At 51.6% G+C, this 16347-nt stretch overlaps 1 protein-coding gene across 1 annotated transcript in view; it reads left to right on the top strand.

The window, feature by feature from the left end:
• Nucleotides 1-16347, top strand: part of LOC147123965 (DNA polymerase nu-like) — a 176709-nt gene that overhangs the window by 110615 nt on the left and 49747 nt on the right. The gene's annotated exons all lie outside the window — the stretch shown is intronic.

The following is a 16347-nucleotide window of genomic DNA, read 5'->3' as shown; positions in this document are numbered from 1 at the left end:
TAAACAATTAACGGAGGAGGAGGCTCCATGAACATCTCAATTCTCAACGATGGAGGAGCCCAGTACGTGAGTGCAAAAGACAAGGCTGAAGCATTTGCGACAACCTTCAGCCAGAAGTGCCGAGTGGATGATCCATCTCGGTGTCCTCCTGTGGTCCCCATGATCACAGATGCCAGTCTTCAGCCAACTCGAATCATTCCACATGATATTAAGAAACCGGCTGACCACTCTGGATACAGCAAAGGTTATGGGCCCCGACAACGTGCCGGCTGTCGTGCTGAAGACTTGCGCTCCAGAACTAGCCGCCCCTCTAGCCAAGTTGTTCCAGTACAGCTACAACACTGACATCTACCCAACAAAGTGGAAACTTGCCCAGGTATGAAGGAGTTAGATATATTTCTTAAGGATAAAGGGATCAAGGGATATGGGGTGAAGGCAGGGACAGGGTACTGAGTTTGGATGATCAGCCATGATCTCATTGAATGGCGGAGCAGGCTCGAGGGGCCGAATGGCCTACTCCTGCTCCTATCTTCTATGTTTCTATGTTTCCATGTCCTGGCTACAAAAAGCAGGACAAATCCAATCCGGCCAATTACCGCCTCATCAGTCTACTCTCAATCGTCAGAAAAGAGATGGAAGGTGTTGTTGACAGTGCTATCAAGCAGCACTTACTCACCAGTAACCTGCTCACTGATGCTCAGTTTGGATTCTGCCAGGACCACTCGGCTCCTGACCTCATTACAGCCTTGGTCCAAACATGGACAAAAGAGCTGAATTCCGGAGGTGAGGTGAGAGTGACTGCCTTTGACATCAAGGCAGCATTTGACAGAGTGTGGCATTTAGGAGCTCTAGTAAAACTGAGGTCAATGGGAATCAGGAGGAAAACTCTCCAGTGGCTGGAGTCATAGCTAGCATAAAGGAAGATGGATGATCCATGGTGGTTGTTGGAGGCCAATCACCTCAGCCCCTGGACATAGCTGCAGGAGTTCCTCAGGGCAGTGTCCTAGGCCCAACCATCTTTAGCTGCTTCATCAATGACCTTCCCTCCATCATAAGGTCAGAAATGGAGATGTTCGCTGATTACTTCACAGTGTTAAGTTCCATTTGCAACTCCTCAGATAACGAAGCAGTCTGCGCCCATATGGGGCAAGAACTGGACAACATCCAGGCTTGGGCTGATAAGTGGCAAGGAACATTTGCACCACACGTGGCCAGGCAATGACCATCTCCACCAAGAAAGAGTCTAACCATCTCCCCTTGATGGCATTATCATCATCGAATCCCCCACCATCAACATCCTGGGTGTCACAATTGACCAGAAAGTTAACTGGACCAGCCACATAAATACTGTGGCTGCAAGAGCAGGTCAGAGGCTAGGTATTCTGCAGTGAGTGTCTCACCTCCTGACTCCCCAAAGCCTCGCCACTATCAAGGCACAAGTCAGGAGTGTGATGGAATACTCTCCACTTGCCTGGATGAGTGCAGCTCCAGCAACACTCAAGAAGATCAACACCATCCAGGACAAAGCAGCCCGCTTGATTGGCACCCCATCCACCACCTTAAACATTCACTCCCTCCACCACTGGCGCACCGTGGCTGCAGTGTGTACCATCTACAAGTTGCACTGCAGCAACTCGCCAAGGCTTCTTCGGCAGCACCTCCCAAACCCGCGACCTCTACCACCTAGAAGGGCAAGAGCAGCAGGCACATGGGAACACCACCACCTCCAAAGTCCCCTCCAAGTCACACACCATCCTGACATAGAAATATATCGCCGATCCTTCATTGTCGCTGGGCCAAAATCCTGGAACTCCCTCCCTAACAGCACTGTGGGAGTACCTTCGCCACACAGACTGCAGCGATTCAAGGAGGCAGCTCACCACCACCTTCTCAGGGCAACTAGGGATGGGCAATAAATGCCGGCCTTGCCAGCGATGCCCACATCCCATGAATGAATACATTTTTAAAAATTGAAATCTAAAATGATTTTCTGTGACTGTTTAGAGCAATTTGTTTTTAGTAGAACTAGATATCTGTTAATATATTTAAAATCTTACATCTGCAAACACTTCCTCTCAGCTTTTTCTATTTTAATTTATAACTCCGGAGACTTGTGCACAAAATCTAGGCAGTACTGAGGGAGTGCGGCAATGTCGGAGGGTCAGTACTGAGGGAGCGCGGCACTGTCGGAGGGGCAGTACTGAGGCTCCACTGCACTGTCGGAGGGGCAGTACTGAGGGAGTGCGGCACTGTCGGAGGGGCAGTACTGAGGGAGCGCCGCACTGTCGGAGGGGCAGTACTGAGGGAGAGCTGCACTGTCGGAGGGGCAGTACTGAGGGAGTGCGGCACTGTCGGAGGGGCAGTCCTGAGGGAGAGCTGCACTGTCGGAGGGGCAGTACTGAGGGAGAGCTGCACTGTCGGAGGGGCAGTACTGAGGGAGTGCTGCACTGTTGAAGGGGCAGCACTGAGGGAGCGCAGCACTGTCGGAGGGGCAGTACTGAGGAAGCACAACACTCTTGGATGGGCAGTACTGAGGGAGCGCTGCACTGTCGGAGGGACAGCACTGAGGCAGCGTTGCACTGTTTGAGGGGCATTACTGAGGGAGCGCCGCACTGTCGGAGTGGCAGTACTGAGGGAGCACTGCACTGTCGGAGGGGCAGTACTAAGGGAGAGCTGTCTTTCGGATGAGATGTTAAACCAATCTGCCCTCTCAGCTGGATGTAAAAGATCCCATGGCATTATCGGAAGAAGAGCAGGGGAGTCCTGGCTAATATTTATCTTTCAACTAACATCACTAAAACAGATGATCTGGTCATTATTTCATTGCTGTTTGTGGGACCTTGCTGTGCTGAAATTGTCTGCCGCGTTTCCTACACTTCAAAAAGTACTTCATTGGCTGTAAAGCGCTTTGGGACGTCCTGAGGTCGCGAGAGGTGCTGAAGAAATGTAAGTCTATGGGCTAGATTTTCAGTAGCTTGTGCCAGCAGTTAGCGCCTTAAGAGAAGTGATTTCCGGGCGCTATGCGTGTAGCGCCCGGGCGCAGCGCAGTTTGCGCCCCGCCCCAAATTAAGTTGCCCGTTAGCGCCGGCGCAAAGTTTAGCGCCCGCCCGGATGCGCGCGCAGAAAATGACGTCACATCCTCGTGCAACGCCCTTTGGCCGCCCCGATTGCAAACTTCAGTCGGACCGCCCCATTGTGCGGCGGGCGGCCGGAGCGTTTGGAAAAAGGAACGCAACACAACCAGCGCGGGCCCCGGGGGGCGCTAATTAAAGGGAACGTCCTCTCCAGTATAAAGGCCATCCTTTTTTCAGAAAACAGTCTTGTGCAACGCATTTCTGGAGACACAACAAGGAGGATAGCTAACTGGTTTCAAGCAGCAAGAGGCAGGTATTTTTGGACTCAGGCAATAGCGCTGCAAGTGGCCATTTGGAAATTAGACTGTTTGCCAGGATTTGATGGGGGCTGCATGGGGTGCCAACGCGCAGCTGCAGCGCCATGTCCGTAGGGCTCGCAGACGCATTGTGAGAGGGGCAGCCCTGGCTAGAGGCAGAGGGGGCTACAGGCGTCGGCCACGTAGGCCTTACCCAGTCAGGCTATACCGCCAGCAGCGCTCCTACCTAAACATGAGTGCCGCGCGATGTGTTAGAAGGCTCCGATTCCGAAAGGAGGTGATTGCAGAGATCTGCCACCTGCTTCGCCGAGATCTGCGGCCAAAGCTCAGGTGCAGGACGTCTCTGTCGGTGGAAGTGAAGGTGACGGTGGCATTGAACTTCTATGCCACCGGCTCCTTCCAATACGCTGCTGGGGACATAGCAAACATCTCCCAGTATGGCGCGCATCGCTGCATCCGCCACGTGACCGAAGCACTGTTCAGAAGGAGAAGCCAATTCATCTCCTTCCCCATGGCCCTCGAGAGCCAGCATCAGCGCGCATTGGGATTTGCCAGACTCGGGGAATTCCCCTTGGTGCAGGGCGCCATTGACTGTACGCATGTGGCTTTGCGGGCCCCTCTGGAGCATGGCGAGCAGTATCGCAACAGGAAGGGCTACCATTCTCTGAATGTGCAGCTGGTATGTGACCACAAGCAGCGCATCATGGCAGTCAATGCCAGCTTCCCAGGCAGCAGCCACGATGCCTTTATCCTGCGGCAGAGTACTGTGCATGACATGTTCCAGGCACAGCCTTCCCCAAGAGGATGGCTCATCGGGGACAAAGGCTATCCTTTGTGCACCTGGCTCATGACCCCGCTCCGCGCGCCCAGGACCGCTGCTGAAGAGGCCTACAACGAGAGCCATCAAACCACCCGCAACATCATCGAGCTAACTATTGGGGTCCTCAAGCAGCGGTTCCGCTGCCTTGATCGCTCCGGAGGAGCTCTCCAGTATTCGCCGGACCGGGTCTCCCAATTTGTGGTGGTTTGCTGCATGCTACACAACCTGGCTATCCGCAGGACTCAGGCACTGCCACCTGACGTTGGACCAGCACCTCAGGAGGAGGAGCAGGAGGAGCATGAGGAGGAGGAGGAGGAGCAGGAGTACGTTCCCAGGAGGGAGCGACCAGGGCCAAGGGCCGCACGACGCCACCTTATTACACGGTACTTCTAAGCCCCCTGTCAGGGAATGGCCAGGGGCCATGAGGGAAGATGAATGCAGCCGCTCCGCAAGCCCTCAGCCGGCGAAGCCACCAAACACTAAGAAGAACAACCATGGAGACTGCATGAATAAAGATAATTTTTTATTGCACAAAAATGAAAAGCCCTTCCCACATGAATCCCCAAAAACAATAAACGGGCCCCACAAAAAGCCCAACAAACGACTCACTCGCACAAACTGGGGAGGAGCCACTCCACCTTTATTCAAACCGGGCCTCAACGTCGGCCTAACGCAAAAAATAAGCCCTCCAAAAGCACAACCATGGGCAAAATAAAGATGGCCACCGCCATATTAAAGGAAAGCTGCCCACACCCTCTACTGAGTGGCCCGCGAGGGCGAGACCTTGGCCAGCATTTTGCCTCCCCTGCCCTGCCTGCTGCTCCTTCGCAAGCTCTGCCCAGTGGCTGCTGCGAGGCTGGGGGAAGGCGCCTGAGGCTCAGATGCCCTTCCGCCAGATGCCGCTGGGGGGCGGCCTACACGGCGTTTGGGCCTTGAGGGGCCGTCTGCTGAGTGGCGCACCTGAGCCTGGCCACCATCAGCTGCAGCCGCTTGCCGTTGACGCCCCAGAGGGGGAATGGCGGCGACGGATGGCGCAATGTGGGCCAGCTGGCGTCTGGGATGCGCTGGCTGGTGCTGTGGCGCGGTGGCACTCGGCCGGGCCCGCACTGCAGGATCCGCAGCAATCAGCCGACGGGCGGCTTGCTGGGATGGTCCAGCGCGGCGCCTGCCCTGGCGATGCCTGCCTGAGACAGCGCGTGTGGCAGCAGTGAGTGGCCCTGTGGTCCTGGTGTGCGCGCGCATCACATCCGCCAGGGTCTTGACGGCATCAGTCAGCATGCGGCCAGTCGCGGCAGTTGCTGCCCCGAACTCGCGCACACTGGTCGCCAGCGACTCGATGGCCTCAGGCATGCGCCCCACCACGCTCATGAGCTCCGTGTGGCGCCGGTCCGAGTCGTCGGCCATCTTATCCAGCTTCCGCACCTCCTCCGAAGTGAAGGTGTCCGGACTGGAGTCGCGACTCTCCCGCTGGGGAGGAGGGGGCCGAACTAGGGGACCCTTGCCGCGTTGGTGACGGCGAGTGTGCCGAGCAGCAGCACTCCCCTCTGATCCTTCCCCCCTTTGGGGGGAAGGCCGCGGGCCACGCGCACGGCTGCTGGGTGGCTGGACGCCACTGGTCCCAGAAGCTGCATTGCCCTGCGACAGTTCCTCCAGGCACTCGTCCAGTGAGGAGGTGTCAAGCATTTCCTCCTCTCCTGCGGGACGTGACTGTTCCCCCGAAGGTCCGGCTTGCTCCTCCTCCTCCTCCTGGTCGGAGGTGCTGTCACTGGCAGCTTCAGGGTCCTGGTCGTCACCAGCTGAAAGCAGGAATGCACAAGAGTAGCTTCAGAGTGAGGAGACGGCGTCAGCGAGGGAGTTAGGACTGGTGGGATTCAGCGCATTGGTGGGACAGTGGCAAAGGAGGTAGCTCGGATGGGCCAGTGCGACGCGAGAGGGCCAAAAGGCGAGGTCCTTACCATTGCCGGGCAGTGGAGGGTCGGATACACCGCACGCTGTGGGGACAATCACACGGGCTCCCATGAGCACACACACGCGCTCCTCCAGCCGAGTGAGCTTCTGCAGCTTGGCGCGGCCACCCCTGGCACGGGCCTGGCGATTAAACGCTACTTTAGCCTGCAAGAGAAAGGACGGGCTGTAAGTGCGCAGTGAAGCCCTGATGTAGTGTGCACTGCCTCCCATGGTGGAATAGCTTGGACAGAGTGAAGCCCTGATGTACTGTGCACTGCCTCCCATGGTGGAATAGCTTGGACAGAGTGAAGCCCTGATGTAGTGTGCACTGCCTCCCATGGTGGAATAGCTTGGACAGAGTGAAGCCCTGATGTAGTGTGCACTGCCTCCCATGGTGGAATAGCTTGGACAGAGTGAAGCCCTGATGTACTGTGCACTGCCTCCCATGGTGGAATAGCTTGGCCAAAGTGTAGAGTGCCGAATGGCCATTTGATGCTCATGACTGTCCCAATGCTGCTGGCTGAGGGCTGGCCAATAGGACTTTCAGGTCCCTTTGCCCATCATGTCAGGTGTACATGCAAGAATGAGGAGGAGACTGGAAAGGCTACTCACCTTCACAATCCTGGTCAGATCGTTGTATTTCTTACGGCATTGTTTGTGGGTCCTGGGGGCCTCGCCGGTGAACGTCACCCTCTGGGCGATCTGCTTCCAGGCTTTGGTGTAGTCATGGTGGGTTGGATTCCTCCCACTCTCTGGAAACAAGATCTTGCGCCTCACCTCCAGAGCTGTGACCATTATGTCCAGATCACCCTCTGAGAAGCGCAGGGCACGCTGACGGGCCTTCTCTGGCGTTGCCATGACTCCCTGGGGCTGAGCAGCAGTGTTGAGGCCTCTTTGCAAGGCTGCAGTGTGCAGGGCGTGGCAGCAGACCAATTCGTCCCTTCCCCCTTTAAGAGCTGGTCGGCACCACGGGGTCTGCTGTCAGTGCAAAAATGACCGCACCCGTGCTGCGCCCCGCCTGGGCGCTATCCCTCTGGACCGCCGGCTTAGCGCCTAAAGGTAGGAGTGGAATGCCTCTTTTAGCGCTCCACCACTCTCTTAGGGCGAAGCCACTGAATTTCCGGCAACGGGGCGCTACTTTGGGGCGGGCGCTAACTTCGGGCGGGCGCTAAGGTTAGCGCCCCAAAACTGTCTATACTGAAAATCTAGCCCTTTCTTTCTTATTTCTTTGTTTGAAAGGGTCCATTTCCAAATCTTTTGTGTGAAAACAATACTTTTTCAGTCAAAACAAAGCCTTTAGGGCATTGAAATTTAATTCCACTCCTGTTGTTGGCACAATTAGATGGTGCAACATTGATGAAATTGTGCATCTGATGATCAAACTCAGCACTGACACCACAGGCGGTGGGAAGCCTTAGACAGCTTGTGGCTTCAACCGTGGCAGTGAATTCCACCTTCTCATCGCTCTCGCTGTGTAGAACGGACAACGCCCGTCTTAGCCTGGAGCAGCAGTATCGAGTGCATGAGTGGCGATTGAGATGGAAGCACACTGGAGATGTCCTCTGTGGGGTAAAGCCATGCGCATCCTTTTCCCCACAGTGATTGGTCCTTGGTGCCTGCTGAGTAACGTCCGTGAGACACAGAGAGAAGTGTTTCTGTACGGCCAATGGGAAGATGCAACAGCAGCAGCACAAATGGGCAATGTGGATGAGCAAGGCTCATCACAGGACATCCACAAGAGGGTTCGAGTGATTTACAACCTGCCTGCATGGCACCGAGTCAGCAAAAGAAAAATGCACGGAACCTCTTTGTTTGCAACTTCAGTGACTGTAAAGTTGCCTTGTGACCAGTCTCTTTGACTCCACCAAGGCAGCTAATGGGCATCATAGGGCTTTAAGTTTGCTTGCATTGGTAAAGAAATGAGATGTGTTATTGCTCTTTGGTAAATGGCGCTTAATCCATCATTTTCCACTTCAGTGGTTAATTGGGAAGATTTCATAACTACTGTCAGTAGCAGTTTGGTTTTCGCTTTGAAGGATCACATCATTCCATAATTGCTCCATATATTTGCACAGCCATCTATTAATATGACTACCAATATTCTTTTTCAGTTCATATTCCTTTCTTCATGTTCCTCTCACATTTGTACTAATACATTTTTTATTCATTCTGGGGATGTGGGCGTCACTGGCAAGGCCAGCATTTATTGCCCATCCCTAATTGCCCTTGAGAAGGTGGTGGTGAGCCGCCTTCTTGAACTGCTGCAGTCCGTGTGGTGAAGGTACTCCCAACAGCGCTGTTAGGGAGGGAGTTCCAGGATTTTGACCCAGCGACGATGAAGGAACGGCCGCAATATGCCCAAGTCAGTGTGACTTGGAGGGGAACTTGCAGGTGATGGTGTTCCCATGCACCCGCTGCCCTTGTCCTTCTAGGCGGTAGAGGTTGCCGGTTTGGGAGGTGCTGTCGAAGAAGCCTTGGTGAGTTGCTGCACTGCACTGTGCGCCAGTGGTGGAGGGAGTGGATGTTTAAGGTGGTGGACAGGGTGCCGTACTAGGCTTTGTCTTCCTTGAGTACACAACTCTTTCCCAGCCTCCTAACCACACACACTTATCTACTGCTGTGCCTGCTTTTCCCCAAATCAATAGTCTTTTCCAGGTAGCTAAGCTTGCACATTTAACTAGATGTAAGGCATCTGCAGAGGACTGGAAGAGAGTACTCCCCTATATTGTCTTATCATTTGCACATCGCCATTCAAGCTACTGAAATGATCTCACATCAGCGCTGGTCAAACAGAAAAAGAAACAGTGACACCATTGACTTCCAAAAGAAAAGCGGAGTCCCCAGTACAGATCCCTGGGGAACATCACTTGTCACATCCCGCCAATCAGTGTACTTTATTCCTACTCTCTATCTCCAACTCCCCAACCAATTACCGATCCAGGTCACAAGGTTACCTCCAGTTGGGTGCACTCTCCTTTTTTGCTAATAATCTCTTGTGCGGAACCTTATTTAATGCCTTCTGGTAGTGCAGACATAAGGCGGCAGCAGTCCACACACATTTATGGGGGCATGGAGGGAATGTTCTACTCAGCATTGCAACACACTTCACCGACGCACATTGTAATACAAAACAGCATGCATCCTACACATGGAGAACTGTAACAGCTCGTGTGCTGTGAAAAGAAAAGGAAAATAACACAAATAACCGAAGCATAAAAATTTTGCACATTTTGCATTTAATCAACAACATACATCACAATGTCACATTGCTGCAAGCTGAAGGAAATTATGAGCGAGGAATCCCGAACTGCCGCAGGCCACACTTACACTGAAGTGGTAAATTCACACCGCGAGAAGTGCTTTGCTCTAATGTTGGAGTGTAAATACAGCCTCAGTGGTGCTCCAAATCGTGTCACGATCCACTAGATCTGCCTGTTGCTTTTATCTCTTAACGCATTCATTTATTTATAGTGTTTTTGGTCGTACTGATCAAGATCGCAATGACGTGCAGTGTTACCTCCAACCGTGCACTGTGTAGCTCGTCCATTTGAACGATGCTCTTGGGTGTCAGACAAGGCCATCCTCCTCTGTCATACTCCCTCCACTGACGCTGGGCAATCGAATACTTTTCTCTTTACGTGTCGAGTGTTGGAATTTGGCTGGCAGCCGTGGCTCAGTGTGGTAGCACACTTGCCTCTGAGTGAGAAGGTTGTGGGTTCAAGTCCCACCTCATGAGGCTGATGCTCCAGTGCAGTACTGAGGAGATGCTGTATTGTTAGTGGTGCTGCCTTTTGGGTGAGACGTTGGCTGCAAAGCACTTTGGAATGTCCTGAGGCCGCACAAAAATGCAAGTTCTTTCTGTCTTCCTTTCTCATCAAACTCTGACAACCCAAATGCAGCAGAACCAGCAGTCGAGCAAAGCTGCCTCTGCTCAAACAATGGGCTGTGACACTCACCTCAGAAAAGCAGGTTGTTCTCCCTGCATCCTGGTCAACATTCTCCCTGTAACCAACTACATAACTACAGTGACTACACTTGAAAAGTAATTCATTAGCTGCAAAGTGCTTTGGGACGACCCAAATAAACGCAAGTTCATTTCTTCCCTCTTTTTAGCCAACGCCACTAAAAGCAGATTAACTGGTCATCCATCTTATTGTTTATTATTTGGGAATTTTGCTGTGTGCAAAACAGCTGCTACATTAACCTACATAACAACAGTCATTGCACTTCATTATATGTGATGTCCATTGAGATGTTTCTGAGAGATACAATAAGGTGCTATACAAAATGCAAACTGCTTTGTATCATTTTTTGTTTTATTCATTCCTGGGATGTGGGCGTCGCTGGCAAGGCCAGCATTTATTGCCCATCCCTAAGTTCCCTTGAGAAGGTGGTGTTGAGCTGCCTTCTTGAACCGCTGCAGTCCATGTGGTGAAGGTACTCCACAGTGCTGTTAGGGAGGGAGTTCCAGGATTTTGACCCAGCGACGATGAAGGAACGGCGATATATTTCCAAGTCAGGATGGTGTGTGACTTGGAGGGGAACTTGGAGGTGGTGGTGTTCCCATGCGCCTGCTGCCCTTGTCCTTCTAGGTGGTAGAGGTCGCGGGTTTGGGAGGTAGCTTCTTCGGAACAAGTTAACTTTATCTTCACGTTGATCGATACATCAATAGGGAGCCCTTATTGAAACTGTCCAAAGATAAGGCTGAGTTGTTGATTTTTAATACTGTTGTGGCCAAATCTTCCCAGAAGTTTTGAAGCTATTCATAGAATCATAGAATCGTACAGCACAGAAAGTGGTCGTTCAGCCCGTCCTGCCTGTGCCGGCTCTTTGAAAGAGCTCTCCAATTAGTCCTTCTCTTTCCTTGTAGCCTTGCAATTTTTTCCAGCATTTATCCAATTCTCTTTTGAAAGTTACTATTGAATCTGCTTCCACCACCCTTTCAGACAGCGCATTCCAGATCACAACAACTCGCTGCGTAAAACCGCATCTCCCTTCCGGCTCTTTTGCCAGATTGAGAGACTTACAACTTAGTTTTTATAGCCCCCACACCCCCTCAAAAGTAGAATTTAAAAAAACACACATTAGGTCACTTATCTCAGCCACATTGTAGGTAAACACCAGGGCAGGGCCAGTCCCAAAGGGAGGAGGGGGAGTCAGCAAGACAGCCATCACCAGACTGGCCTCACTTACTTACCAGTGATCATTTCAGTGTGGCACTGGTGGGGATGGGGAGAAGGTCACTTGGCACCTCCCTCCCTCTTCTTCCTCCTTGTTGTAGTTGGTAGGTGGTTTCGGGAGATAAGAAGTTTTGCATTTAAATTAAACCAAAAAGCAGAAGTTGTGAGATTGGATGATTTATTGGCAGCAAAGCTGAGGCCAGTTTTCATTGTGCCTTACGTATGTGCGTATGTGGGGCCGATGACATGGTCAAGTGCATCTGACTTGCATCCCTTTACAAAACATTGCTTTACGCACTGGGCACAGGCTGCTGACAAATGACATTCAAAGGCAAGAGAGATGTGCAGTGAAGCGTGAATCGTTTCGACTGTGTGAACTGGATGGACGACAGCATGCAGTCTGTCTCTGGTGAATTGCCAGTCCCTCCATGGCGGCATCTTACTTTTCATTGGCTGTTCTTTTAAAGGTACCCAAGTCTCCTCCGTCAGAAGGTACAGTAGAGTCGTGGTTATGTTACTGGATCAGTAATCCAGAGAACGTGCGTTCAAATCCCACCACGCCAGTTTCAGAATTTTGAGTCCCAGTTTAAAAACAATCTGGAAATAAAAAGCTGGCTTCGGTAAAAGTGACCATGAAGCTATTGGATTGTTGTAAAAACCGAACCGGTTCACCAATGTCTTTTAGTGAAGGAAACTTGCCGTCCTTGCCCGGTTGATGGGTAAGGCAGAAGTGAAAAGTGATAGATTTATTCCCCTCTCCCTGCTCATTGAGCCTCCACACACTGTGCAGCATTGCTCACCAAGAGTCTGGACAGGCATGCTGACTCCAGACCTATGCTGATGCTTCGAAACAAGTCACTAAATTAGAGCACCCACTAGTTACTCAGTCTTCACATCGCTATATATATATAAAATACTGCAAGTCTTTCTTTCTTTATTGCACAACAGAGGAGTCAGTACTTGTAAATGGAAGAAATTGAATGATGGTGATTACTAGTGATAGCCTGTAAAAGGGAGCACACCAGGGAGAGAGTTGAAATCTCTTTAAACATACTTATAGTGCTGACTAGTTTATACTGTCATTTATGATAAAGTGCAGTGTTTAAGTGAAAGAAAAGAAGAAAGAAAAATTTGCATTTCTGCAGTGTCTTTCACGACCTCAGGATGTCCCAAAGTGCTTAACAGCCAATGAAATACGTTTTGGAGTGTAGTCACTGTTGTAATGTAGGAACTGAGGCAGCCAATTTGCGCACCGCAAGCTCCCACAAACAGCAATGTGATAATGACCAGATCATCTGTTTCAGTGATGTTGGTTGAGGGATAAATATTGGCCAGGACACTGAGGAGAACTCCCCAGCTCTTCTTCGTGCCATGGGATCTTTGACATCCACCTGAGAGGGCAGCCGGGGCCTCGGTTTGATGTCTCATCCGAAAGACGGCACCTCCGCCAGTGCAGCACTACTGGGAGAAGAGCAGGGAATTTTCCCAGTGTCCTGACCAACATTCCTTTTCAACCAACACTGTGAAAACCAGAATAAATTGGCTATTCCACTCATTGCTGTGTGTGGGATCTTGCTGTGCATAAAATGGCTGCCAACGTTGCTCATGTAATCACACTCATTGTGCTTCAAACTAATGCTTTGTGATATGTTTGAGACTTGCGATAAGGTACTATGGGCTAGATTTTCAGTTGCTTGCGCCAGCAGTTAGCGCCTTAAGAGAAGTGATTTTCGGGCGCTATTCGTGTAGCGCCCGGGCGCAGCGCAGTTTGCGCCCCGCCCCAAATTAAGTTGCCCGTTAGCGCCGGCGCAAAGTTTAGCGGCCGCCCGGATGCGCGCGCAGAAAATGACGTCACATCCTCGTGCAACGCCCTTTGGCCGCCCCGAATCCAAACTTCAGTCGGACCGCCCCATTCTGCGGCTGGCGTCCAGAGCGTTTGTAAAATGGAACGCAACACAGCCGACGTGGGCCCCGGGGAGCGCAAATTAAAGGGCACTCCTCCTGCACTATAAACGGCAGTCTGCATGTGTTGTGTGGAAGGATCCAGTGTGTTGTTGTGAACGGTGTATTTATGTTTCCGGCCACCACCACCTCCACCACCACCTCCTCCTCCTCCTCCTCCCTCCTCCCTCCTCTCCTCCCTCCTCCCTCCTCCTCCTCCTCCTCCTCCCTCCTTCCTCCTCCTCCTCCTCCTCTCTCCTCCCTCCTCCTCCTCCTCCTCCTCCTCCCTCCTCCTCCAAAAAAAACACATGCACCCTTCCCCTTTAAGAGCTCACTGGCACCAGAGTGTCTGCCGTGCGCTGCGCCCGAGCTCGGGCGCTGCGCTCTGCACCGCCGGCTTAGCGCCTAAAGATAGTAGTGGAACGCCTCTTTTAGCGCTCCACCAACCTCTTAGGGCGAAGCCACTGAATTTCCGGCAACGGGGCGCTACTTTGGGGCGGGCGCTAACTTCGGGCGGGCGCTAAGGTTAGCGCCCCAAAACTGTCTATACTGAAAATCTAGCCCCCAGTTAATGCTTTTTGTAATCAGGCACCTTTCTCCATTCTTTGAGAGTCTGTGTGTTTATAAATATATAAACGGTACAAACACTTTTCCTTGAACCTCTATCCATCCCTGACTATCAGTGTGAGGTTTGTGACTCTAATTTGTGCCAGAACAGCCATATGGTGTTTCAAAGTGAGAAAAACAAATTGTCTGAGCCGCATCTAAACTTAGCACTAAGCTCTGTTGCTGAACAAACTATAAGGGTGGATTTTAACCCCCTCTTCCCCAGCCCAGCGGCAACAGTGTGGGCGTAAGTTGTAAGATGGTGGGGTGGGGTGGGGGTTGTGCACATTCCCACTGCACCCCCATCCGTAATTACTAACCTAACTTCAGGCACAGGAAGGCCGCCCGCCCCAGAGGAACGGGGACCTAATCTAGATGGCAGTGTCGCGTTCCGGTGATGCCATCCGGAGGAGAACTCAATTTTAACTGTGGGCCTGACTACAGCCCAAACGGCCTCTGGTCTGCCAGATAAAGCCGGCGGCAGCAAGGATCTGGGCCCAGGTGCCTCCTTTAATAAAGGTTCCTTGTGGGCCAGGTGAATGATACCTTGAGGCCACCACCCCCCGCCCCGCCCTTGGCCACAGGTTCACCCCCCACCCCTCCCCCCAATCTGTACTCACCTTGCTGGGGTCCATTTTCCGGGGCGGCCTGAAACCTTCCCCACCTCTTCCTTTTGACTCCCGCCCACCGGCGGTAATGTCATTCCGCCATCCTCGGACGGGAGTCAGAGCCAGGACATGCAACTGAGTCCCGGGAGTTCAAATCTGCTGAGCCTCCTGCCACGGGGAGAGGCGGCAGGGGGACGGTTCGCTGCTTGCTTCAGTCCCTGCACCCTGCGCTTATTGCCACGTCAATCTGGATATTGGTCATCAGAATGAGACTGGAGTCCGTTTTTCACCTATCGAACGACAGTCTTTACAAAGTGCCTCCTGCCCCCAAAGTGGATGGTGGGAGCAGGGTGACAGAAGAAACAAGATGAAGGAATTGTTTGAAACAATTTTCCTTTCTAACACTGATGGTCTCAGGTGGGGCAGCACTAAGGATGGGCTTGGGGGGGAGCGGGGGCTGCAACAGAGCATGGCCCCCGGGTTAGGGAGCGGAATTTCAGTTAGGTTCCCAATTCCTGGTTCCTATCCAGCTGAAAGTGTGTCCTTTGGTACCACGCTGACAATCATAAGAAACATAAGAATCGGGAGCAGGAGTCGGCCGTACGGCCCCTCGAGCCTGCTCCACCATTCAATAAGATCATGGTTGATCTTCGACCTCAATTCCACTTTCCCGCCCAATCCCCATATCCCTTCATTCCCTTAGAGTCCAAAATTCTATCGACTTCTGTCTTGAATATACTCAATGACTGAGCATCCACAGCCCTCTGGGTGGAGAATTCCAAAAGATTCACAACCATCTGAGTGAAGAAATTTCTCCTCATTCCTGTCAGGGCTCGTGCATGAAGAATGGCTGGTGAGATACCGGCAGACGGTCAAGCATCTGTGGATCTTCACACCTGGAATGGGTACCATTCTGAAGCTGGTCCCTACATCTTCAATGTTATTCCATGAAGAGATCATTCTTTTCACCTTGGCAGTCTCAGCCGTTGACCGTTCATTCACCCGTTGAGCCTCCACTGTGTTTCCAGTGTGCTTTTCGTTAACCAGGCGCAGTAAAGTTAAAAAAAACGTGCATTTACATAATGCCTTTCATACCCTAACTGGGAGAGAACTCCCCTGTTCTTCTTCAAAACAGTGCCACGAGATCTTTCACGTCCACCTGAGAGGGAAGACGGGGCCTCGGTTTAACATCTCAGCTGGAAAACAGCACATCCAACAGTGCAGCACTCCCTCAGCACTGCACTGAAGCATCAACCTGGATTCTGTGCTCGAGTCTCTGGTGTGGGGATTGAACCCACAACCTTCTTACTCAAAGTTCAGAGCGCTACTCACTGAGCCAAGCATTCATTGGCTGGAGGGCAAGTGGAACTGGCTGGTTGATAACTGAACAGTAGCAAAAGCTCTTATCTCCCCAATGTCTATTCATTGTCACCGCCTTAAACGCCTTTAACATTGATGGAGTACGATAGACCTTGTGTCATAGTTAAAATTGAATAAATATCAAGTGAAGTTAAATAAATGATCATTCATCCAGATATTTTCCCAGCCTCTCTTATTAGTTTCTTGTCGAGTGTCACTGCCTGTTAAAGGACAAATTAATTCCCTTTGGGTAGAAAGATGTCCCACGCCCCATTTTCATCCCAAAGATGTGACACACAGGCCGTGTGATACTGTGATTTAACATGATCCATATTATTGTGTATGGAAACAAAGAAAAACATAAAGACATTATCCTTCTAATAATTAGATTCTCATTTTTGTTCAGGTTAGCCAGGGATATTATGAACTGGAAGTGCAATTTTATATTTGAGCATGTCCCTTTGATGTGCTCCTAGTCCCCTAACACCTCAATTT

Source organism: Somniosus microcephalus, chromosome 1, assembly GCF_052327205.1.
Source record: "Somniosus microcephalus isolate GS21.2 chromosome 1, FLI_Smic_1.0, whole genome shotgun sequence".
Classification (NCBI taxonomy): Eukaryota; Metazoa; Chordata; class Chondrichthyes; order Squaliformes; family Somniosidae; genus Somniosus; species Somniosus microcephalus.
This window is presented reverse-complemented; position numbering and strand designations above follow the sequence as displayed.